This window comes from Galleria mellonella, unplaced genomic scaffold (genome assembly GCF_026898425.1).
Source record: "Galleria mellonella isolate WM207_F2 unplaced genomic scaffold, CSIRO_AGI_GalMel_v1 utg1386, whole genome shotgun sequence".
Lineage (NCBI taxonomy): Eukaryota > Metazoa > Arthropoda > Insecta > Lepidoptera > Pyralidae > Galleria > Galleria mellonella.
In genome coordinates this window covers 168,490-195,545 of record NW_026441994.1, presented here as the reverse complement: position 1 = coordinate 195,545, position 27,056 = coordinate 168,490, and positions in this window count along the sequence as shown.

Here is a 27,056-nt window from a genome sequence, read left to right as displayed (position 1 = left end):
AAATAAATATTTATTATAAAATCATTATCAAATTAATAATTTTGATATCTTCTATACTTATAATAAATGTGTAGAGAGGTCAATTCTGTACTTGAAATATATTTCCAAAATAACTATCAGGGGGTGATTAGTGATCGATACTGATGCCAAAAATGCAATCAGTAAAATTTTTGTCTGTCTGTCTGTATGTATGTTCGTTATAGAAAAAAAAACTACTCGACGGATTTTAACGAAACTTGGTACAATTATTCTTCATACGCCTGGGCAGGTTATAATATACTTTTCATCACGCTACGATCATTAGGAGCAGAACAGTGAAGGGAAATGTTGGAAAAACGGGAGAAACTACTCCATTTTTAAGCCTCCGTCGCGTGTGCAGCCATAATGGCCACTTTTTAAAATGTAAAAATGTCCACCCGTGCGACGCCGGGACGGGCCGCTAGTAGTTAATATGGTATGTAGATTTCAGCATAGAATAGGCTACCTCTTCTTTTCCCATGGATGTCGTAAGAGGTGACTAAGGGAGCTATGGTCGAGGTATGAGCAGCAGTGTACCTCTTAAACCATCACCAAAGGCCAAACTGCGGTTGCCAATCTGCCTGCCAAGTGTGGCAACTACTGGCAAAAACCCCCTTATGGGGAAGGCTATGTTCAACTGTGGACAGTTAACGGCTGACACAATACAATAATAAAGTAAAAAAAAAAAATAGTAAAAAAAGTCTTTTTAAGGTGTAACCACCATAAAAAGTTTTGTTCTCTTATTATTCTATTATTATTTATTTAACTCTTTATTGCACCAGAAATAAAAATATACAATGACAAGTGAATAATTCAAGTGAAATACAGTAATATAAATACGGATTGAAATATACACATAAAGGTACAAAAGGTGGTCTTATCGCTATAGCAATCTCTTACAGACAACCTTTAGTTAAAGGAGAAGAGATAGAATTATTCTATTATACTTATAAATTTATTCACTAATATTTTAAATTGTTATATTAAAGAAAAATTTATGTAATAAAAAATTTGTATACTTACATATTTCTCTTTCATCATTTATTATTTATATAAGACTTAATATATAATTCTTTTTTATAAATCTACATCATGCGACACAAAGAATTCTCTGTGTTATGTAATAGTTAAAAAAAAAACAGATCTACAAAACCTGTGTACGTGGGTTTTTCATTCTCGTATTGTTGTGGCCAATTAGCTATGCTTATATGGCTGTGTTTTGGTTTCAAAGAAGGGATACAGTAGTGAAAATAACAATTGAAAATTAAACAAGAAATAATATGAATTTTTCTTACAAAAGAGCTACTATTAAAGTTATTTTAATACTATTTATGTGACAAATTTAGTTTTATTTATATCTATAGAAATAAATGTGTCAATTTCAAAATTTACTATTATTATTTAGCCAATTTATTAAATTAAGTTATTAAGTGAGAATCGATTAAGTTTTCATGTTATATATGTATACATAATTATTTTATATTAATATATATTTGTTTTATTAAATTTTTTATATGCATTTTTTTAATAATTTTTATTCAATTAAGCCATATTTTTGTAAACATATGTATGTCAATTACATTGAACATAATTTTCTATGAAATTTAAAAGTTTTCTGGAAGAAATCTCTTTAAGAGATAAGCACGTTCTTGTGTATTACTTCTTTGTTGATATGCCATTTTATTTTTTTCTGTGTGCAATAAAGAATGAAGAAAATATGTCAAAAAATACAATCAAAGACATTTGTTGACTGTTGCTGTGGTTTTGTCAACAGTTGCTCGATATTTTCTCATTACATTAGAATTCAAGGAAGCAGTGGGCCAACCGACTAAATTCACCTGTGATAATTTGGTTTGTCATAGATATTCTTTACTACATATATTACACTAAAATGGGATGTCGTTTTGATAATAAAATTATACAATATACTACTTTTTTTCTTGTCAACCTGCCTGCCAAGCTTGGCAACTACTGACAAAACCCTTCTTATGAGTGAGGCCTATGTTAAGCAGTGGTCGGTTAATGCCGTATATGATGATGTTGAGTGTCCGTTTGTTATATTTGTACTATAACATGAAATGCCAAAAATATAAAAATATATTGAGCTTTTTTTTTTATACAACTTAGAATGGCAAACAAGTTGACGCTGCACCTGATGGAAAGTGGTAACCGTGGCCTATAGACATGAGCAGTACCATGGACATAACAGAGTATACTGTTTCGCCCATGATACCCATGATAGCTATTTAAAGACAAAAAATTAATTGGCAACTATAATTTATATACGAAAGTATTTAGTATGATATTCGAACTCACGATTTCTGCAGTCTAACTCGAGGTAATATACCACCGGACAACGCTCTTCAAAAAAAACAAAACAAAAACTTTTAACCGCTTAAAAATCTATTAGGGCCGTCCCCATCACATTTTCATCCCATATGTCCGCGTCGAATAATAAACCTTATTATAATTCATAAACTTCTTTCAAGTTGTAAAATGATAATACCGGAAGGAGCCGTAAAATGTCTAATACGCTCCCAACCACATCATTTTACAGCCATAATTCCTGAATAAATAATGTCTCTTGCTAATTAACCCATTTATGTCTTACTAGTATAATACGAGAGCATAGTATCTGCATTAACTAGTAAGGAAATTAAGTTACAAGTCCATACAACATCGATGTAGCACTTAAAATTTCAGCAACCAAGACGGCTTATTCACAACTATAATGTATTAGGGTCTCTTTAGACCTTCATGGTGCAAGTTAAAGGCAATTATATACTTATTAATATGATACATTTGAAAATGAGTTTGGTTGTTTGTTTGCTACCTTATAGTGCGGATGGAAAAGGCTATCTATATACTTATTTTTATATCTCGATGAACATTATGAACTATTTTTTTATAAAAAATGCTTGTACGTTTAATTTTTTTTTTTTAATACTTTTATAGTAGAGTACTTCTGTCTCTTATAACTTATATATATATATATATTTAGAATGATAAACTGAATTTACGGGTACAGAGGAAAACACCTGAGTCCTCAGGAATGGCAATGCATGCATCATGGACGAAACAGTATACTGTTTCGTTATGTCCATGGGTACTTCTGAGGACTCATGTCTATAGGCGATCCCACCCTTACACAACTTTCCATCAGGTGGAAATCAGCTTGTTTGACATATCTAAGTATCGGCTATAAAAAAAACTTTATATATATATATATATATATATATATATATATATATATATATATATATATATATATATATATATATATATATATATATATATATATATATATATATATATATATATATATATATATATATATATAACATAAACAGAAACATAGACATACAAATATAGTGACTTAGCAACGGAAACACGAATGAAACAGAAGTATTCATGCAATCAACTTCTGCAAAATCGGAATCAATTAAATTTTATCTATCTACAAAACAAAAATTTAATCTCTAAAAAGTGTCAACTTCGTTCAAATAACTGAATTTCTAATATCGATCTCTTATGACTTGCACTATCGATCATAGCGTTTAAAACTATTGGACGCACATATTATACAGGAATATGTTAGTATGTAATTCAGTTTCAACTATACTGAAGATATGAATAGTTTGCAATATATAGTTTGCTCAAGTGAATAGCAAAAAAATAAATGTTCAACAACAAAATTTAAAGGATTAATGTTAATAAGATTGTTTTCATGTAAAAAAAAAACTGTCTTCATTTGTGGCAAAACCAGTTATTTTCATTTACAAAAACTAAACTACTAAACCGATTTTGATAAAATTTCCAAAACACTAATCTATAGGTATATCCTTTAATATAAAAAAAAAAAAGATTTATCTAAATCGGGTTACAGCTGACGGAGTTTAGAAATAACAAACTTAAAAAAATTTGTGAACCTCCTTTTATTTGTAGCCATTTAAAAACAAGTTGCTACTACTTAATTAGTTACCAAACTAATATTTGAAAATTTCTCCTTGGTAATATCAATACTAAAGTTCTTATTATAATCCTATTCTACTAATTATAAAATAGAAAATTTTAATTGTGATTCTCATAAATTAACAAAATCTTAAATTAATTCGTAGGAGAGTTTTACTCTAATTTATACCATTTTTATAAATTTCAGATAATCTGATAAAATCTTTTTTTTTTATACAACTTAGAATGGCAAACAAGCTGACGGCCCACCTGATGTAAAGTAGTAACCGTCGCCTATAAACATGAGCATTACCATGGACATAACAGAGTATACTACTTCGCCCATGATATCCCCCATGCATTGCCATTCCTGAGGACTCAGGTGTTATTCCTCTGTACCCAGTAAATTCACGCCATATCCCACCCTTCAAACCGAAACACAGCCATGCAAACACAACCGCTTCACGGTTGAAACACGAATGGGACAGAGGTACCCAAGCAATCGTCTTTTGTACAAAGTCTCCCTCTGGTAATCTGGTATCTAGAGTAATAGAATAATTATTTATACATTTTTTTTTTGTTTATATAATTATTAATTTATGGAACATTAGAATAAAAGTGTAGCTTTCCAATAAAATTCAAATTAACTAATAATATGGAGTTTTGTCCACATGATAAACAAAATTCAGTTAAATACGTCAAAAAAATTGATACTACTACCAGAGGGAGGCTCTGTACAAAACTCGTTTGCATAGCTATCTCTACCCCACCCATATTTCTGCAGCTGTAGTTACATGGCTGTGTTTCTATTTGAGTGATGGGATACGGCGGTGAAATTACAGGGTACGGAGTCATAATAGCATAATTGTCAGGAATGGCAACGCGTGAGATGTACTACGGGCATCATAGTGAATTTTGTGTTGTCTATAGTACTGTTTATGTATGTAGATGTTCGCTTTCCATTAGGTGAGTTGTCAGCTTGTTTGCCTTTATAAGTATTCTAAAAAAAAAGAATTATTTCTTAAATATAACAATCCAATTAAAAAACCTCAATGCCTTTCGTAACTTTATACATTGGAGAGACAAAGATATATTTAATGATACATTACAGATAAAAACGTATTTTAAGTCGGACTAATTCACCTACTCAGTCACAGTATTAGAAATATTTTTTCGAAACAAACGTGTTTAGAAAATATAAAATTCATGGACATGAACTCTAAATACTATTTTTATTGAGACTTGGCAAACCTTATTTTTTAATTAAATATTACCTTACTTTTTATTTTTTAACCTTATTTAATTTACCTTTTTTTAATTAAATATATACATTTTTATACAAATCCGAATAACATTCTTAAACTAGACTTATTTTTTTCTTGTTCTACTGCAGTTTCAATAATGTTTGACTTTGAAAGAAATATTTTATGAACTTTATTAATCAACGCCCCATTCCGCTCGATAGCGTTAAACTCGCCTATTGTACATCTTTATACAAAATAAATTATTATTGTATAATCTTTGTACACAATAAAATATAAATAAATAAACTGCTTTAGAAAATCTATTAATTTAAATATTTAATTAAATAGCTAAATATAAAGGCTGTGATATTAGAGTGACAAATTGCTTAGATAGTTATTATTTTGTACTATATAATAGTAACACCAATGTGTAAATTATAGTTTCATATGAACTCGCATTAAAGTTACTATGTTTGTTACATTCATTTAAATGAACTTAAAATTTCTTTCACTATCTCTAGTTATAAATTAGTTTCATTTAAAAATATTGTTCTTTGTGATAAATGAACGTTTTGTAAAGTAAAATGTTTCACAATCTGTAAGTTACTCGGTGTAATTATAAGAAAAGCAGCAGAGATAAATGAGAAAGCTAAATCTTAGCACTGAGCTATTCCATTATAGTTTAACAAACTGACATATTTTAATTATTCTTAGTGAAAAATTGCATATACATCTTATAGAAGTATTTGAATGTAACTATTGTTGTAAGATTTTACTTGTTTATTTTGATGCAATATTTTATATTCCAATAGCATGTGGTTCATAGATGTGTAGCATAGAATAGGCCACCTCCTTTCCTGTGGGTGTCGTAAGTAGCGACTTGGGAAACTTATGTACCTATCGTGGGATAGGCAATAGTGTTTCTTTTTAAACATCGCCAGAAGCCTGTGGTTATCAAACGTGGCAACTATTGGCAACACTCTCCTTATGGAGGAGGTCTATATTCAGCAGATGATGATGATGTAACATTTGTTTTTTTAATAAGACACCAAAGAATACTTTGAATTTACATTTTAATAAATGTAAAACTGTTTTAAAAAAAAATATTTTATGTAAAGACTTTATACGGTTAATGATTACTTAAAAGACAAATGTGTTTAGTGTTAGTTGATCATGCATAGACTTTTAAGTATGCAAAGATTGTTATTTTAAACATACATAGATAATACATTTAGTTAAATACACATAATATCAAAAGATATTTAAAAAGACGATTAACAAATAACTTCTTATAGTTTATTCTCAACAGATAAATTTTCTTAAACTGAAATGAAATTTAAAAAAAAATAACGATTTTTAATTATATAAGCAACTAAGCAGTGTTGTTCGCGACACATCTGTGAACCGCGCTCATTAGAGGTAAATAATATATACCAATATCTATTACCAGAGGGAGACTTTGTACAAAAGTCGATTGCTTGGGTACCTCTGTCCCATTCGTGTTTCAACCGTAAAGCAGTTGTGTTTGCATGGCTGTGTTTCGGTTTGAAGGGTGGGATATGGCGTGAATTTTTCAGGCTACAGAGGAATAACACCTGAGTCCTCAGGAACGGCAACGTATGGGGGGTATCATGGGTGAAACAGCACACTCTGTTATGTCCATGGTACTGCTCATGTCTATAGGCGACGGTTACCACTTACCATCAGGTGGGCCGTCAGTTTGTTTGCCATTCTGAGTTGTATGAAAAAAAATATAGTTGCTATATCTATATACTGGTCCAATAATGAATATATTAAAGGTCTGTTATCAAAAAAATAATATTAGATAACAGACTTTCAACATATTCCAAAATAGATATCCGACAGATATCGAAATGGGTGATGACCTATTTTCATACATTATTTCATTCCATTGCCATCAATATCCAGAGAAACCAAATATATACCCAATATAGATATCGGTTCGGTATCCATATTACCTCCTAGTTCAAAGTTTGAGTTCGAAATTAGTCAAACATCCCCAAATTTAAAACGTTAGTAAAGCCGATAAAAGTGATTACTATACAATATAACTCACAATAGTTACTATTCAACTATCAGCACATGTAATAAAATAGTTATGTCTAAGAACATTGTCAATAAACTGGTTATCAATTTAGAAAACAACAACCCGGTTGTGCCGTGTAAGCAAATTGGAGATTTGACCTCAGTAAAACGCTCCGTCGAATCGGATTCACCAAAAATCGACAATCTGATTGCAAATTAAATTGCCTTTTGCGTGATCATTTTTAGAGAGGAAAAAATAGGCGACGGCATTCGAACTGAATGCTTATCGTTTAAATTGTCCATATGTGTTTATATGCAGTTTTTATCATACCATTTAAAAATTTAAATTTATTTATTATAAATTTATTTTATTTATTACAAATTGTAAATAATTATTATCGAAATAGAGCGAATAGATTTAACCAATTATTTTACTAAATAAAAACAAGAAATTTATGTTGGCAACATTACATTCGTTAAAAACTACCTGATTGTTTGATATTTTTTTTTTTCTACTAAATTCCCGTACCTTCTTATGTTTATTAATTTTCAGCCATAATTTTATTCTAGATTTTTTATCTTTTTTTTATGTTTCTCTATGTTTGTATATTTATGTTAAAAATTAACATTTGAAAATACCCTAAACGGTGAAACCGGTCAGGTAATTATTTCAAATCTTTTTTTTTTATGGAAAAGTACAAGTGTTTTCTAATAAATTTATTATAATAAATTATTCAGTATTTGGAAGGAATTCAATGGTAAACAAGGTGACGGGTCGCGTGAAGGAAAATGGTAATCGAAGCCACGGAATACGCGCCCTTGCTACGTCTCATGTGTTGCCCTTCTAGAGGACAGCAGTGTTACATCTTCATACTCTTCAATTTCACTAACTCACCTTTTAAACTGAAACACAGCCAAGTAACCAAAGTCTTTGGTACAATAAAATATCTCTCTTTTAAATCTACTTCAAAGCTATTCCTTTTTAATTTGATTTACTTTATATATACATACATATATAATAATAATGTTTAATTCAATCAGTATCCAATCAAGGAGCGTTAATACGAGGCGACCCTCCTGTTTAATGTACGGGCTTAGTATGGTCCCACGCAATTTAACTTGTCTCCGTCAGCTACCCGTGACGTCACACGGCCCTTAGTTGCAGGGGGTGTATCAAATTGACCGTGAATTTAATAGTTCCCGTTCAAGTTACCGTAGTGTTCTCTTAATAAATGTGTGAATAATTAAACCAACCATCTACAGTGAGTTTACAACTTTCCAACATCTATTTGAAGAAGATACGATATATTGAAACAATTATGTGTGTTAAATTTGGCACAATTCCTGTCGTTCGATCGAATGGAAATTTTGTATTCCAATATACTTGTAATATAATTGTACTAAAAACATATATAGATAATTTTGTGTATTAATATACATGTTAATGGCCGTGTGGTCCCGACGTAGAATAGGCAACCCTTTCCGTTCCCGTGGGTGTTGTAAGAGACGACTACTAGGGTGAGGAATGGGCAGCAACGTCTCTCTTAAAATATCTCTAGATAATTTACTCAATCTAGTAGAGATTGACACTCAATAACCTATAGAAGCAATACAAATAGTTATTTAAATAAAATATAAATACACTATATTAGTCAACAAAATGAAAATATGCCCTTTTTTTATACAAATTAGAATGGCAAACAAACTGACGGCCCACCTGATGAAAAGTGGTAACAGTCGCTTATAGACATGAGCAGTGCCATAGACATAACAAAGTATACTGTTTCGCCCATGATACTCCCCATGCATTGCCATTCCTAAGGACTCAGGTATTATTCCTCTGTACCCTGTAAATTCACGCCATATCCCACCCATCAAACCGAAACGCAGCCATGCAAATACAACTGCTTTACGGTTGAAACACGAATGGAACAGAGGTACTCAAGCAAACGACTTTTGTACAAAGTCTCCCTCTGGTAAAATTATAAGTGTTCTTAGAAAATACAGGTAATATTTCTAAGAATTTCTAATTGCTATAATTGTTAAAGTGAAGGGTTGAAATAAAATAGAGTCAAATTATTACATCTAATTATTTATCTTTAGATTTAACGTTCCTCTAATATAAACCATTAGCAGGAATTTTATTAACATATACCACAGTACAGTTGGTCGCAAAAACAGCTATATTTCATAATAAATAAATAAAATTTTATCTAAATATTTTTTATTAATTTGTGCTTTAATAGTTATTATTTGATAGATACAAATTATATAATATTTATATGCATTTATGTAAACTACCAGATTGAAGAACACAGAAGTTGTGGCATAGATGTCACAACTTCGTCATTTGTCGATTGATCTGCGATTGATTGGTGTAAATATTTACCTATATCCTTCTTTATTTTATATATCATGTATATATAAAATTTCATAATGATTGATCAAGCTGTTTAAGTGTAAAAGTAAACAACAAACAAATTAATTCGTGTTAACCAAGCGTGAAGTTACAGGGTACAGAGGAATAACACCTGAGTCCTCAGGAATGACAACGCATGGGAGGTATCATGGACGAAACAGTATATTCTGTTATGTCCATGATACTGCTCATGTCTATAGGCGACGGTTACCACTTTTCATCAGGTGTGCCGTCACCTTGTTTGCCATTCTAAGTTGTATAAAAAAAAAACTCGTTTCTCATTTATAATATTATTAAAAATTATTTTGATCTTTAAAATTCCAGCATATGTTCCTTGTTCTAAAGAAAGCAAACTGTTATTTTAGTTCCAAACAACGGTGTAATAATTTGCCTGAAGATGTCTCCTTTAGATGTGAAACACGTGCGTGAACAAAATGGCAGTCGGAGATTATAATATAAAAAGTTGTGGAACTTCTGGAAGGTGGTCAAACTTCAAGTGTTTTTTTATTGTGTTGTAATGGAATGGTAACTCTACCTGCGCTAGCGGTACACACTGGCGGAGCACCAGTGAGTGATGATAGATGAAGCAGGTCAGTGAACCCATCATGACAAATTCAACAAGAATTGGCAACGATGGTTTCCGGGAAGAACCACGTGAAGGTCGACCTGATAGAGTATATTGTTAGTAATGGGGTTGTCAAACCCTGTTACTAACAATCCCTTTCTTCCCCACTTCAAGTGTTTTTTTTTTTGATGGGTGAAAATGGTATGGTAATCCCACCTGTGCTAACGGGATACGCTGGCGGAGCACCAGTGAAGGGTGATAGACGAGAATGACAACAGGCCAGTTAGCCCCTCATGATGAATTCATCAGGAAGTAACCATGATAGTTTCCAGGGGCACCCACGAGGAGGTCGAACTGGTTGGGTATATAGCTAGCAATGGGATTCTCAGTCTCCATTACTAACAATCCCTTACCCCCCACTTCAAGTGTTGGCAGTTACGCACATAGTAATGGTAATGAAATTAAACAAAATACTTCTAATCAAATAATTAGTACTATTTTAAACTAGAAAGGCTAAAATAAATATCATTCGACGTAGAGCATAAAAAGTATGAAGTTGACTGTACTTCGCCCGCGCACACATAATTGTATGAGTGCATTTGCGACACTACTCTATCTTTGCACTTACGCGGAGCTCTTTGAAAATGCTTTACATAAAAATTATCACCTAATGTACATTAGTTTTAGTCTCTCGCCCAAAGGCGGCGATAAATAATTTACGATTTTACTCCATTGAAAATAACGTCTACATTCATAAAACAGAGTTTTCGACAGCAAAGTAATTATCAAAAAATTTTTTTCTGATTTAGTAAAAATATCGAGTAATATACATATAAATAAAAATACAATTAGGAAGTTTCTTATATTGCTGTCACTTCGAATAATTTATTGAGAACCTCTTATTTTTATAGTTATATAATATTTTAACTGAATCTAATATTTAGATATAAATAGATAGATAGATACTTTTTATTGTTTCCTCCAAAAAATTAAGAATAATCACAATGAGAAAACAATAGGTGTCCTTATCGCTCAAAGCGATCTTTTCCAGGCAACCTTTGGATGGAGAGGAATAATTATAAACAATTTGGTGGGAGGCACGATGAAAAATTCTATTAGTTCTAAATATGGGAGATGTGATACATATAATAATATAAATATTATCCCTACTCATTATTATATATACATATATACACCCACATACACACACACACACACACACACACACACACACACACACACACACACGCACACACACACACACACACACACACACACACACACACACACACACACGCACACACACACACACACACACACACACACACACACACACACACACACACACACACACACACACACACACACACACACACACACACACACACACACGCTCAAGCACACGCATACGCTCACGCACACGCACATGGACACGCACACGCATAGTATCGCGCATTCATAGTAATCGGTTAAGCTAACAAACAAATAAACTCCCTTTCACATTTATAATACTAATAAGTGTTATAAAGAAATTAAGCATGAATACATGAACTGTGGATAAGAAATCCAAATTTTATTAGCCCCAAAAGGTGGTGAGTTCGAATTTAGCCTTTTTACTGTCTCATGTCATTTTAAAAAAAAATATTCAAATAATGCGTATATTTGAACCCTTTAAATCAGATACAATATCACAAGCCATGACTTTTTTTTGTTTATACAACTTAGAATGGCAAACAAGCTGATAGTCCACGCGATGGAAAGTGGTAACCGTCGCCTATAGACATGAGCAGTACCATGGACATAACAGAGTATACTGTTTCGCCCGTGATACCCCCCATGCGTTGCCATTCCTGAGCACTCAGGTGTTATTCCTCTGTACCATCTAGTGAGAAGTCGTTCTATTATTTATATTTATAAATTCCTTTGTCCTAACTATCGACATACAATCTAATCTAATAAGGTTAAAAAGATAAAATTTCAAACATAAATATTATATTTTTTGAAAATTTTAAAATAAAAAATATATGTTATTATAGTAGCGGAATTAAACAAAATAATTATAATCAAGTAATCAGAGATAAGGACTTTCGCAAAGTGACACCTAATTCAGCAAAATATTTCAAAAAAAGAACATGACAGCACACGTGTAAAGCATAAATTATTTAATTAATATTTACACACAAATAAATCAAATTTGTATGAAGTATTCACTAAAATCGTGTCAACTAATAAACAATAGCGGTCGTAAAAATAATGATATACAACTATTAATCTCCCTCGAGTGTAAAAAAGCAGACGAAGGGTCGCTAAGGAAGGACAAGTAATGGAGTTCCGTTGTACTCGGCCCTAAAGTGAAGAGTTTGGCAAAATTCAACCCCTTGACGGCGCGACATAAAACATTTAGACCCGGAGTTGACATCTACATAAAGCGGGAAAAACATAAATTCTCATATGAGACAACGAAGACGGAAAACTATAAAATTGTTTTGTGTAAATCAAGAAACAAGTCGAAATCAATGTAATAGATTTTTTTTTATGTAACCGATTCCGATGCAGTCGTTTGCTTTTTTATTATTATTTTTTTCCAAGATACATACAAGTTATCAATTCATCTTTATTCTGTTGGTGTGTTCCGCGATTATGTTACTACTGCTGAACTTATTTTGTTAATTTTTTTGCAATGTATGGAGTTTACTTTTTCGCTAGGTCCGAATTAATTTTATGCTTTGTAAATTGAACTTATTGTTTTTCTTTGCGGAGTTTAAGATTGTTATTTTCAAACTAAACCTAAAACAATTCCGCGTTCTAAATTCAAATATTTTTAATTATATTTTCTATAGTTGTTATTCATCGATATGTTATACCACGATTGAAGTCATGTTTTTTGTACTACTTATACGCAAATGTTATATTCTTAATATATTAAAAATAGACTATATCTGAAAATGAAAAATATTTAGGAAAAATTGCCAAAACAATATTTTTTGGAAATTTTGTCTATCTATCTATCTGTCAAAAACTACTGCACCAAATTGTATAAGGTTTTCATAATAGTATTCTTGGATATCTCGCTTATTATCTGGCATATGTTTTATCTTGCTACGTCTTCTAGAAGTCATCTATCTAATTGATTTCTCTACTTCCAAATAGCGGATAAAAAGCAAGTCTTTAAATAAAAAAATCTTATCTTAGAGCATATAGCGTGTATATATTGTTTTGTATTCTTCTTTAAATGATTGAATAAAGTGTAAATAAATAAATAATAAATAAAATATATTGTAAAAAAAAAACAATATTTATGATAAACACAATATTTTCTCACTCTAGCTCCTGGACTAGTTCTCTAAAAAGTTCGCAAACTATACAGCCGTTTCAGGTAAAAATAGGTAAAAGGACCAAAAGTTCCCAAGTGGCTGCTAACTGGCACAAGCTTTCTAGCGGTGTCAACAGATTTTATACACGATTATTGATATTTAACGGTCCAAATGACCCTTTTGATATACCGTGCACATTTGAAGGTTGAACATATGGATAAAAGGTGGAAGGTTTGTATATAAAGGAAAAGGTTTTATTTCCCATCCCCTGAGTCATTTAAAACCGTCCAATTTCCCGCTTAAAATTAGATTAATTATCTTTTTGAAAATGGACAACATGTTCGTATGAATTTTATATTATACTTTCTGGGAAACACTTCAGTAATATATATTTTTTTTGTACAGTGAACAACATATATTTTCAACTGACTTTAAAAAGAACGAGGTTGTCATTTCGGTTGTATTTTTTTATGTTTGTAACCTCATAATTACGTTAGTTCTAAACCTTTTTGGAAAATTCTTTTTTTATCTAAAAGGATAAAGTTATGAGACCAATCTAGGCCTCATAGAAATTTTATCAAAATCGGTTCAATAGCTTAGTTTTTAGATCAAAATAACTGGTTTTATCTCGACTGAAGTCGGTTTCTTTTATGGGACATTATCTTTAGATAGATACTCTTTATTGTTTTCTCCAAAAAATAATAGTAAACTTATTCTCAGATATAAACAATTACAAAATATAATCACTATTTTTAGATCAAAATAAATGGTTTTGTCACAATTAAAGTCTCTTTCAGGCAATCTTTGGATGGAAAGGAGTGATTATAAACTGTTTAATTAAATTAAATAACAAATATATAATATTTTTATTATTATATTAAATAAATTGATGTCTTAAGAAAATGTTGTGTGCACCTGTTTTTGGTGTAAATTTTAATTTTTTATTACTTGTATCTGCCATTAGCTGTTCACTGCTGAACGTAGCCTCCCCTATAAGGGAGGTTTTACCGGTAGTTTTACCATAGTTTAGAAGGTGGGTTGACAACAGTAACTAGGCTTTAGTGACGCTGCTGCCTATCACTCGACTATTAAATTCCCTTAGTCACCTCTTACGACACTCACGGAAAAGGAAGGCGTAGTCAGGGTCACACGCTATATTTTATACACAGTACATTTAAATAAATACACATAATGTTAACAGAGATTTAAAAGAACAATTGTTAAGTTCGTTGCAAGCTCTTCGCAGCAGATAACAATATTCCGAACTCTGCAGTAGATTCATAAAAAAGACGATTTAAAAATACTTGTAAACAAATCTGTTTGAAAAAAGATGATTTGAATTTGAATTTGATAATTTCACGAATCCTAAAAGTCGTGGATTCAATTTTCTTACATAAAAAAATGCATAAAAATAGATATTATTTTCTATACTAGTCTCCCGGTTATGCGAGCCAAAATCACGGGTAAAACCTAATAAGCAATAATATTAAATCATTCCATGAAGTACGACCATTCATCGTTTTTTTTTTTCTATACAACTTAGAATGGCAAACAAGCTGACGGCCCACCTGATGGAAAGTGGTAACCGTCGCCTATAGACACAAGCAGCACCATGGACATAACAGAGTATACTGTTTCGCCCATGATACTCCCCATGCGTTGCCATTCCTGAGGACTCAGGTGTTATTCCTCTGTACCCTGTAAATTCACGTCATAGCCCACACTTCAAACCGAAACACAGCCATGCAAACACAACTGTTTCACGGTAGAAACACGAACAAGACAGAGGTACAAAGCAATCGACTTTTGTACAAAGTCTCCCTCTAGTGGATCCAGTAATAACCAACAAAATTTGATAGAATTTAAAGTATCAGCATGGGGTTCTTTAAAACAGAGGTAAAGAGGTTTCTTCAGGGTCGGCAACGTGCGCGTAATATCTCTGGTATTGCAAGTGTTCTTAGGCTATAGTAACCGCTTACCATCAAATGGGCACTATGCTTGTTTGCCACCTCAGAAATATAAAAAAAGAAAATATCCTATTTATCTTGTAATATTGTAAATGTAAAAGTTTATAATGATATATGTATGGATGAATAAATGTTTGTCACTCTTTTACGCAAAAACTATCGAACGGATTAGAATGAAATTTAGTACACGGATAGATTATATCCTGATTTAGCACGTGGGATAATTTATATATGTATTAATTTACATAGGTGAAGTCACGAGCTACAACTAGTATATAATAAAAATAAATTATTCATCCGATTGCCGGGCTAATAGGTATATTATATTTTGTTCACGCTTCCTCCGCCCCGCTAATAAATGTATACAAAAAAATAAAATATTGTCGACATTAAACAAAATATTGTCTCTCCGGGGACTAACTTCGTTAAAAATATCATCAGATTTGTAACGCTGTGATCAAATTATAGAGATGCTCGCAAGATGTTTGCGGCGAATCTCGCTCTATTCTCGAGATTAAATTCATGACAGGACCTTATGAATCTCCGCACGCACTGTACGTGTTAACTATTGCGTTTGCATACTGTTTTAAAGAACATGGAATTATTATTATTATTATTTTCTTTAATTTTTACTAAATTCACATCTCCCCTTTTAAGGAGAGGAGATGGCAAACTAAACCCCGGCAGAAGCATAGTCGGCTAAGGTTCAGGGCCCCAGGGAGAGAAACCGGCGTACAATGCGAGTAGTATTTAAGATCACCGCTTTCTGTATCTTTCCAAAAAGTGAATCGCCTCGGAATCCCAACCTTTTGAGATGTTGTTCCAAATTGATTGAGATAAGATCATTCCCCGATAGAACAATTCGGATGATTTCAGTGGATGTAACTCAGTTAGTCCTCAGAAATGATACCGCATGGGGCGAAATATTATACTCTTTTATGTTCATGGTATTGCTTACGTCTATAGGTAATGGTTATCATTTTTTCATCAGGTGGGCCGTTAGCTTATTTTCTATTGTAAATTGCATAAAAAATGGCATTAATTCTATTTTTATATTTATTTTACTGGAATTTTGCATACATACCAACCAGAGCTGATCTATTTGTGGATGTCGCGGATAAATATGTGCATGTCAATGAAGCTTTTATCGCCTTCGCCAATGCAACTACTTACTTTATTAATGGCAGCAATATCCTGGTAAGATATTTTCTCAAATTTGAAATTTCTTGGTAACCTGTGAACTGTTGAACATTAGCTTAAGGTGTAAAAGTAGTAAAAGACCAAGATATTGCAAGTAATAAGGATTATGGATTTTGTATATTGGATTTTGGATAATATATTTTTGATCAGGGAAATAACTAAATCTGAACAAGTGAAAACGACTCTCTGCATGTTGATGGCAATTAATATTTACTGGTTATTTGATTAGAATTTGATTAGAATTATATTTAATTCCGCTACCATTAGTATGTGTGTGACTGCCAGCACTCGAAGACTGACCACCATCATTACTACCAAAAGTTCTACAACCTTCCATTTCAGCCCTCAATCTCCTACGGGAAAGGAAGAAGTAGCCCATCAGTGTTTCTAATATCAGTGTGTCGGAAGCACATTGAAATTAGAAATTAAAGTGACTTTTAAGTCATGTTTATTTATTTTTTTTAGTTACTTAATTTTATGTGACTTTGCTGCAAAATTAACTTTCCTGATTCTAACAATACGCGTTTAAACGAAGGTCTACGTGTTTGGATTCATACTTAAATAGATTTGAATGAAATTATACGCATTGTGTACAATTTTCTGTATTAATACATTATTTATTTATTTATTTAAACTGCAATGCACAATTATATAAGTAAGTGCAAATATGGCATGTGGACCGGCAAAGAATAGGACACGCCTTTCTTTCCCGTTGGTGTCGTAAGCGACGACTAAGGATGGGCGAGGGATAGGCAGCATCGTCCCTCTTAAAACATCTCTAAAAGCCTAACTGCGGTTACCAATCTGCCTGCCAAGCGTAGTAACTACTAGCAAAACCCCCCCCAAGAGGGAGGCTTAGCAGTGGATAGTTAAAGGCTGATATGAAGATGACATATGGCGAACATAACACCTACCGGCTTTCTTTACCAGTTACATGATACATCTTATCCAAATTAATCAACTTAAAATGATAGTTTCTTATGGTAAGTTTATAGAAAAGGTGGTGATAATTGACCTTGACTGAAATTACTATTGTCTAAACTAATATTGTAGAGAGGAGAAACAAAATAAATAAAAAAAACTTTAATAATTTAAAAAATAAAACACCTATACAAAGCTATATTATCAACAAGTAACATGGATTGTATTTTCTTTTCAAATAAATCATTCGAAGACGGGACGGTTCACTAGTTGCTAATAAATTAGGACCCGCGCGGTTTCTCCCTCGCCGCGCCGTTTCACAAACCCAGTGCGTCGCTAAGCGAAATCTCCAAGTGACAAGCGTCAACATTTATCAGTGTCGTGCAACAAACGACAGCAATTAACATTCCCAGCCATTGTTAGCGACATGACGCCGACGTGTTGCCGGTGCAACTATTGTACACAATTGTAGGTAGGTACTATAAGTTACGGCAGTTAGCTTAGTGCACTAGCTGTTTGTTTCGGAAACCAAGACATGTATTGTTAATGTAGATTTAATTAGTAATTACGTGCACGACTTTGTTGTATGTTTATTTGTATTATTACAATTATTAACGGTTTTTCCACAAGAATGATTACACCACACGCCAGAAACAATATACACAATATTTAATAAAATTTGCAAAATTTGCTATCTAAAAAACTGTACCATAAAAAAAAAACGAAATCTAATCACATACACACACTCGCACACACGCATTTATGCACGCAAATACGCATGCATGTACGCGCACACGCGCACACACACACACACACACACACACACACACACACACACACACACACACACACACACACACACACACACACACACACACACACACACACACACACACACACACACACACACACACACACACACACACACACACACACACACACACACACACACACACACACACACACACACACACACACACACACACACACACACACACACACACACACACACACACACACACACACACACACACACACACACACACTACACAATATTTAACCATATACGTCCTACAGCTTGCACAAATGTATATGAATTCATTAGTGGTAAAATCTAAATAAAAATAACTGTTTTATCTAAACTATCAATCAGTTATCTGTATTACTAGAAAGCCTATGTTAATTTCAGTAAACATGTGTATGGTAATACGAATCCTGTTTCTTACAAGACAGGCTCAGCCGTTTCTTAGCTAGAAATCAATGATAAATTTTGTGCCTGTACAAACATACATTAAAAAGTATATAATTTTCATTTACGACAAATATAATATTTAAATTTAGAAATACAGAATTATGTATTTAAAAATGGAATTTAGAATGGATTAAGAGTGTTCTTAACAAAATAACGTTATCATTGCAATCAATTACCTGTTAATTTTCAAAAACTGTAATTTTTAAATATTTCTGATGGATTGTTATTTTTTTTTATACAACTTAGAATGGCAAACAAGCTGACGGCCCACTTGATGGAAAGTGGTAACCGTCGCCTATAAACATGAGCAGTACCATGGACGTAACAGAGTGTACTGTTTCGCCCATGATACCCCCATGCATTGCCATTCCTGACGACTCGGGTGTTATTCCTCTGTACCCAGTAAATTCACGCCATATCCCACCCTTCAAACCGAAACACAGCCATGCAAACACAACTGCTTCACGGTAGAAATACGAATGGGACAGAGGTACCCAATCAATCGACTTTTGTACAAAGTCTCCCTCTGGTAAAAAATTACTATACTGTTGTTGTCGAATCGTCATTATATTATCATCATTATATCAGCTGTAAACTTTCCACTGCTAAACATAAGCCTCCCTATGGAGGGTTTGCTAGTAGTTGCCACTATTGACAGGCAGGTTGGCGATCGCAGTTAAACATTGTTGTTATTTTAAGAGGAACGCTGAAATCTGTCCTTCGAATATTAAATTCCCTTTGTCGCCTCTTACAACACCCACGGAAAGGAATGTGTGGTCTATTCTATACTAGGTCTACACGACCATTCATGTCGAATAATAATAAATAAATAAATAATAATAATAATAACATAACCTGCAAGAAAAGAGCATATTCCTTTTTAAAAGGCCGGCAGCACACCTGCAATGCCGTTGATGTTGTGGGTGACCATGGGCGGCGATAGTCACTTACCATCAGGTGAGCCGCATGTTCGTTTGCCCCCTGTGTTGTAAAAAAAAAAGAATACCTAGTCAAAATAATCAATTTAATATAATATCCCAAACTACGCAATTATCATTTAACATTTTAACACTCAACTTTCGGATTACCTACACTTAATATTAGGTCCTTAAATGCAGACGATAAAATACTAAGATATTAAAATGGAACTTAAGCGAATTTGTATGTAAAAGTTTTAGATTGTAAAATGGCAGTGGTGCTACGTATAAAGGAACTTCCCTACAACGTTTTACAGCGTTAAATACGAAAAAGCACAGGTGCGTATGACTCGATTACGTCCATAAAATATAACAGTTGCTCTGAGTTCCGGCAGAACTGAAATTAACTAAACTGGAAGACTGTTAATTCTATTACCCACTTGCGCTCCGAACACTTTTTGTCAAGAGTACCTTTCTTTTAGGGGTCATTTTGACAAAACTCCCTAAAGAAGGAGCTCTCAAAACGTTTGTACCCTTTTTTTTTGCATGTTACGCTATGCACCTATTAGGCAATTCTATACCGACTTTGATAACTCTATTTGCAATCAACCAAGTAAATATAACGACAGATTTTAAGATGGTTACCCTTCGTTTTTCTTTTTGGAATAAAATTCTGTTTTTTTGTGTTGCAAAATATAATTAACACGATTCTATTTTCTAAATTCAAATATTTTTAACTCTAATTATATGTAAGAAAACAAAAACGTTATCAAAAGACATATTCAAAATATAAAAATATGAAGCTAAAAATGTAAACTTAGGTATATAAAAAGAGGTTGGCGACAGACCTCACGAAACAATAGGTTGTTCATCGGTACATTTTATTTGCTATAAAATAAAAATTATTGAGTTTATTTATTTAAAACAATCACACGCCTTTAATAAATATGTAAGACAATTACAAAATCATATAGTTAAATAGTCAAGTAAATTCCGAAGTAGTTTTTAACTTCATCCGGAAATCTTCTTCAGAGGATGTTTAGCGCTTTGCGTCACAGCGTCTCGGCTTACAAGGTGGGCCGCATAAGTTTTAAAAATAAAACATCTAGAATATAAAAAGAAAAATATAGTAATATTTTTCTTAAATATTTCTCATGTATTGTTAAAAGTTTCATGACTAAGAATCACGAATTGATTCTGAAACTAATCGAGCTTTTTCGATCTAATTACACGTGAGTTAAACCGATAGTTATTATATTAAAATCTCCCATATATAGTCATCGACTAGACAATTTATAAAATTTATAGTAAGACCAAAGTGAGACTTTGTACAAATGTCGTCTGTTCAGGTACTTCTGTTCCATTCGTGAAGCTACCGTAAAGCAGTTGTATTTGCATGGCTGTATTTCAGTTTGAAGGGTGGAATATTGCTGTGAAATTACAAGGTACAGAGACTAGTACTTTATTCTTCAGAAATAGCAACGCAATGAAGGGTATCATGGACGACACACTACCTATAATACTTCGTTGTGTTCATGGTATTGTTTGTGTGTATAGACGACGGTTACCACTTTCCATCAGGTGGACCGTCAGCTTGTTTGCCGTTGTAAGTTGCATAAAAAAAGAGTAAAACTACACTAATAATAATTGAATCCGAAACTGAAAGTCGAAAATTCGAAGATGCGAATTGACGATTCTTGGGATTTCAAAGTCGGGATAGTCGGATTAAAAATGTAAAAGTATTATTCCATTTCTATTTAAAAATAGGGTTTGTATGTTTAATATTTATATTAAATTTATTATACAGAACCCTTCAGTACACTTTCAGATTTTTGTACAAGAATTTTATGTCAATGTTACCCTGTTATATCTAGAGAGAACAAAGGCTGTCCCCGACAGGTAACTAGAGAAGTTTTCTGTTATAAGCTTATATAACTATTGTGCTTATTAATAAATCAATGTTCAGTTGAAGAATAAGCAGACTGAAGCGGCAATAGGCTGGTCACATAGCTTGAAGAATCGACAACTGTGATGAGGAAAGTTTGGTGGGGAGCTAAGTTAGGACATAACCTCAGTACCAAATTTCAGTCAAATCCATTCAGCAGTTTATGCTTGATTCGTGTAAATGCAAGATGCAAGCCCTGTATATCAATTAAAATTAATGTCTGTATTTACACTGTTGATGTACCTTTTAAAAATAAATTATTAAATACGTTATATTATATTTTTATCTGTCTATGAAAGTCTAGACAAATATAATGGTATCTCATTGAAGAAAATCAATAGAGACATACGAATTACACGGGTGAGCTAAATGTAAAATGTTAATAAATCACAAACCTGTTTTAATTCAATATTTTTTATTGTGACTTCTTGATAGAAATATATCAATTGTATAATATTGTTTTGGTTCATAATATTATTAGGGCTATGGAGAGGGCTGTGCTCGGAATCTCTTTGCGTGATAGAATCCGAAACGAGGATATCCGCAAAAGAATCAAAATAACCGACATAGCCCGAAGGATAAACGAGCTAAAGTGTCAATGGGCTGGTCACATAACTCGAAGAACCGACAACTCATTGGTTAAGAAAGGTTCTTGAGTGACGACCCCGTGTAGTCAAACGCAATGTAGGACGACCCCCCCCTTCCTAAAGAGAGTGACGCCCTCAAATACATTGCAGGGTGTCAGTGGATGCTGGTGGCTGGCAGGACTGTTTTTTATAGCAGTCTATGGGTGAGGCTTGGAGTCCAGCAGTGGACGACTGAAATGATGATAATATTATTTTAGTAATGAGATGTCCTTTTTTTTTCAACGAGGGGAAAATCTTCAGAAAGAGACCCACCAACAGCGGGATGACGATGGGTAGGGACTATGGGATTTTTACCCACTAAAAACCACCTCGGTATTCCTCTCAGCGCCGTGTGCCGATGACTGGGGCTCGCGATTTGCAGTCGTCCCAATCACCGGCGGCGCCACCCTACGACTGGGCCACTCCAAGTGGCGCGCCGGGAATACGTAGCGCGCCGACTTCCGGATCTCCACCTCTAGTTGGGCTTTGGAAGTATCCCGCCTTCCGCCGCCCGGAGATCCACTTCAAAGCCGAGGGACACCCAGCTGTGTAAAAGGCTACTAGGTGTCCATCGTCTCTCCGCACCCGCGATCATATCGCACCGGAGCGCGAGCCTTCCGCGGATGGCAGTAATGAGAGATATCCTTTTTTTTTTACGTGGGGAAATCCTCATGGAGACCCACACACCCCGGGGGGGGGCATTTTTTACTATTTGTCCCCATTAGTAAACACAGTAAAGGGTACACTTATATATTTTTTAGTTTGATTAAAAAAATCAGGCTTTTAAGGGGTAAGAACTGGTCCATTAGTGTGATTGTGTGACATTATTGAGACACTTGTATACTGCAACACATACATGTGCATCGCCGTCTGATTTCGGCATAGACTAAGCGACCTCTTTCTTTCTCGGTGGTGTCGTAAGAAGCGACTAAAGAGACTTAATAGTCGAGAGACAGCATATTACATGGCAGTCTCCTCTTACCAGAGGGAGACTTTGTACAAAAGTCGTTTGCTTGAGCACCTCTGTCCCATTCGTATTTCTACTGTGAAGCAGTTGAGTCTGCATGGCTGTTTCGGTTGAAGGGTAGGATATGGCAGTGAATTTACAGGGTATAGAGGAATAACACCTAAATCCTCAGGAATGGCAACGCGTGGGATATATCATGGGCGAAACATGTTCTGTTATGTCTATGGTACTGCTCTTGTTTATAGGCGACGGTTACCACTTTCCATCAAATGGGCCGTCAGCTTGTTTACCATTCTAAGTTGCATATAAAAAAATGACCATGAACGGAGGCGAGGAATAAATACTACTAGTTTATATATAATAATATCTTTTCACTCTTATCCTTTGACCTATATATATATATATATATATATATATATATATATATATATATATATATATATATATATATATATATATATATACTGCCTCCGAATGTGCTATTTTTACATTGAATGCACATGTTCGTACCACGTCGCTTCGTTTAATCATAGCTATGTTAGAGTCGTTCCCATCGCTGCCATCTAGAAAGAGTTGAATTACTGAACTTACCTCTAGTGTATTATCTAAAAGACCCTACTATTTATCTATGGAATATTTTTTTATGTTAAAGAAGAAGAGGTATCGGTATACATTAGCAGAATACCACCTTTGTTTTTTTTTAATGGATGATAATGAAATGGTAACTCCGCCTGCACTACGAGTATGTTGATAAACGTTGGCGGAACACCAATGAGGGATAGACGACAACTAACGATGAAAGCAGGTCAGTTAGCCCATCGTGACGAATTCCACTTAAATTAACTACGATGGTTTTCAGGGGAAACCGTGTGGAGGTCGATCTGATAAGGTGTATTGCTGGCAATAGATCAGCTAGACTCCTTTTTTTTTATACAACTTAGAATGGCAAACAAGCTGATGGCCCACTTGATGGAAAGTGGTAACCGTCGCCTATAGACATTAGCAGTACCATGGACATAACAGAGTATACTGTTTCGCCCATGATACCCCCCATGCGTTGCCATTCCTGAGGACTGATGTTATTCCTGTGTACCCAGTAAATTCACGCCATATCCTACCCTTCAAACCGAAACATAGCCATGCAAATACAACTGTTTCACGGTTGAAACACGAATGGGACAGAGGTATCCATGCAATCGACTTTTGTACAATCCCTTTCCCCCCACACCACTTATGTTAGGTGAGAAAGAAGCAGGTCGATTGATCTATTGTGATAAATTAACCAAAAATAAACCGCGGTGCTGTTCAGAACCTTTACTCCTGTACTCCCACCCGCGCTAATGGTACATTCTGGCATATACCGTTAGCGCGGGCGGGGTTACCATTTCATAGAAGTGAGAATAGTAATCCTATACAATACAAAAATTGCTCGTATAAAGGCGAAATATTTATTTGTTTTGTATATATTTTTATTTTAATTCCTTTACTGAATATTTCTTTCTACATTTATTGTATGTGTATTTGTTATGAATATTTTTTTTCTCCGAAAATAAAAAATGTACCTACAAATTAGAGTCGAAAACATTTAGTTGCTTTTATCGTTGGAGCAGCGTTCGAACGGTGAGAATTTTAAAGTCGCAGTAAATGCACCGAGTGGCAACGGTCGTAAAGTATTTCTCGGTTCTGTTCGAATTGCCGTGATCTGGATTATACCAGTTAAAACCGGGTGACGCGTTTAATATCAGAACAGTGTACAGTGTACAGGTGGTTTGTTATTTGTTACTTTAATGTACTCTGCATTATCCATCCTTGGCTTTCACATTATTAGCTCTGTTGTGTTTCATCCAAATTGGTTCAACAGTAACCTTTAAATATTTTTCTCTAAATTTGCTACCATTAATTTGTATGCTATCATTAACTTTTAGTGTGAATGCAATAACAATGATGTGAATATCTAAAAATAATATATAATTTTATATTTACTTTTTTTATACCACGTTGGTGGCAAACAAGCATACAGCCCGTCTGATGATAAACGCTCACTGTAGCCTATAGACATCTGCGATATCAGGGACGTCATGTGTGTATTGCAGAAACCGAAAAAACCTTCATACGTCTATTTCAAAGAAACCCGTACTGTAATCTCTAAGAGAAATGTCGGCAGAGAGCTTTTTTTCACAGCCTAAGCGTTCACGACTTTTTCTGAAACCGCACTCTACACGACCTTAACTAACTATAATATACTAAAATATAGATATTTAAAATTTGAACGAATGAATTATTTATTATAATTTTTTTATACCACTGAGATGGCAAACAAGCATACGGCCTATCTGATGGTCAATGGTTACCGTAGCCCATGAACACCTGCAATACCAGAGGTATTACGCGCGCGTTGCCGACCCTGAAGAAAACTCTTTACCCTCCTTTTAAAGAACCCCAAGCTGTAGTCTCTTGGGAAAACCACGGCAGGGAGTTGCTTCCATAATCTGAGTGTTCGTGGGAGGAAACATCTCTGAAACCGCGCAGTATGCGACCATTTAGGCTGTAGTATTTATTTAATTGAATGAATACAGATTAATATTATTAGTATTTTAATGCTTACAAAAATATCATTACAAAGTGAAAACCATAAAAAAACCTCCTGTGATAACTTGATCCCTGGCCGCATAATTTTTTTCATGTTCGATCCATACATCTGAGAGGAAATTGTTCGTTTTCATTAGTAAACACACTGATAAATTACAATCGGTTATATTCAGTTTATAATTGAAACTGTCATATGATATATACATCCCTATTTGGGGTGATTAGGGTTGCCCTAATCACAGAACTGTCAAATTTAATATGTTTTAAACGAAATTCATTAGCTTCAAGTTATATAATCAGAGAGATAAACCAGAGGAAGACTTTGTGCAAAAGTCGTCTACTTGGGTACCTTTGTTCTACTCATATTTTAGCCGTGAAGCAGTTTTTGCACGACTGTTATTCAGTTTAAAGGGTGGGATGTTGCAGTGGGATTACGGAGTACAGAGGTGTAACACCTTATTAGAATTAGCAACGCATGAAGGATATCATGGACGACACAGTATACTCTGTTATACACATAGTACTATTAATATCTATAGGTTTAGGTTACCACTTTCCATCAGGTGGGTTAGTAAGCTTCAAACCATAGTTTGCAATTTCAAATTATGCCCGCTTCCATTTTATTCGGTTTCAGATTAAAAATAGAAATGTTCATAATATTCATTGTCATTTTTTACATGACAAAATTTCTCCTCTTTAATTTCGTCGATATTAAATCTGCGTTTACGAATTCAGTGAACTTTTATTATGGAAGGGACTGTCTCTTGAAGGCACTGGTCTTTTTTTCGAGAGTCACAGAGCAAAATGATACTTGCTCTTGTATTTGTCAATAAGGATTTATTATTGTGACAATACTTCGTTCATTCTTAATCGAGAAGCAGGAAAAGTAACGTCAGCCACAGATATTAAAACCACCGGAATTCAGTAGCAATTACTTTTATCTATGCTTAATATAGGATTAGGTAGGAAGGTTGTAAAATATTTCCTCACGAAAATGAAAAATTTTGTGGTTTGTAATTTATTTTTATTTTACTGGATACATTGATTGGCTAGAATTTAATGAAGCAGCCTTTATTTAAAATAATCGTATACTATCGATGACACAATGCGAAGAA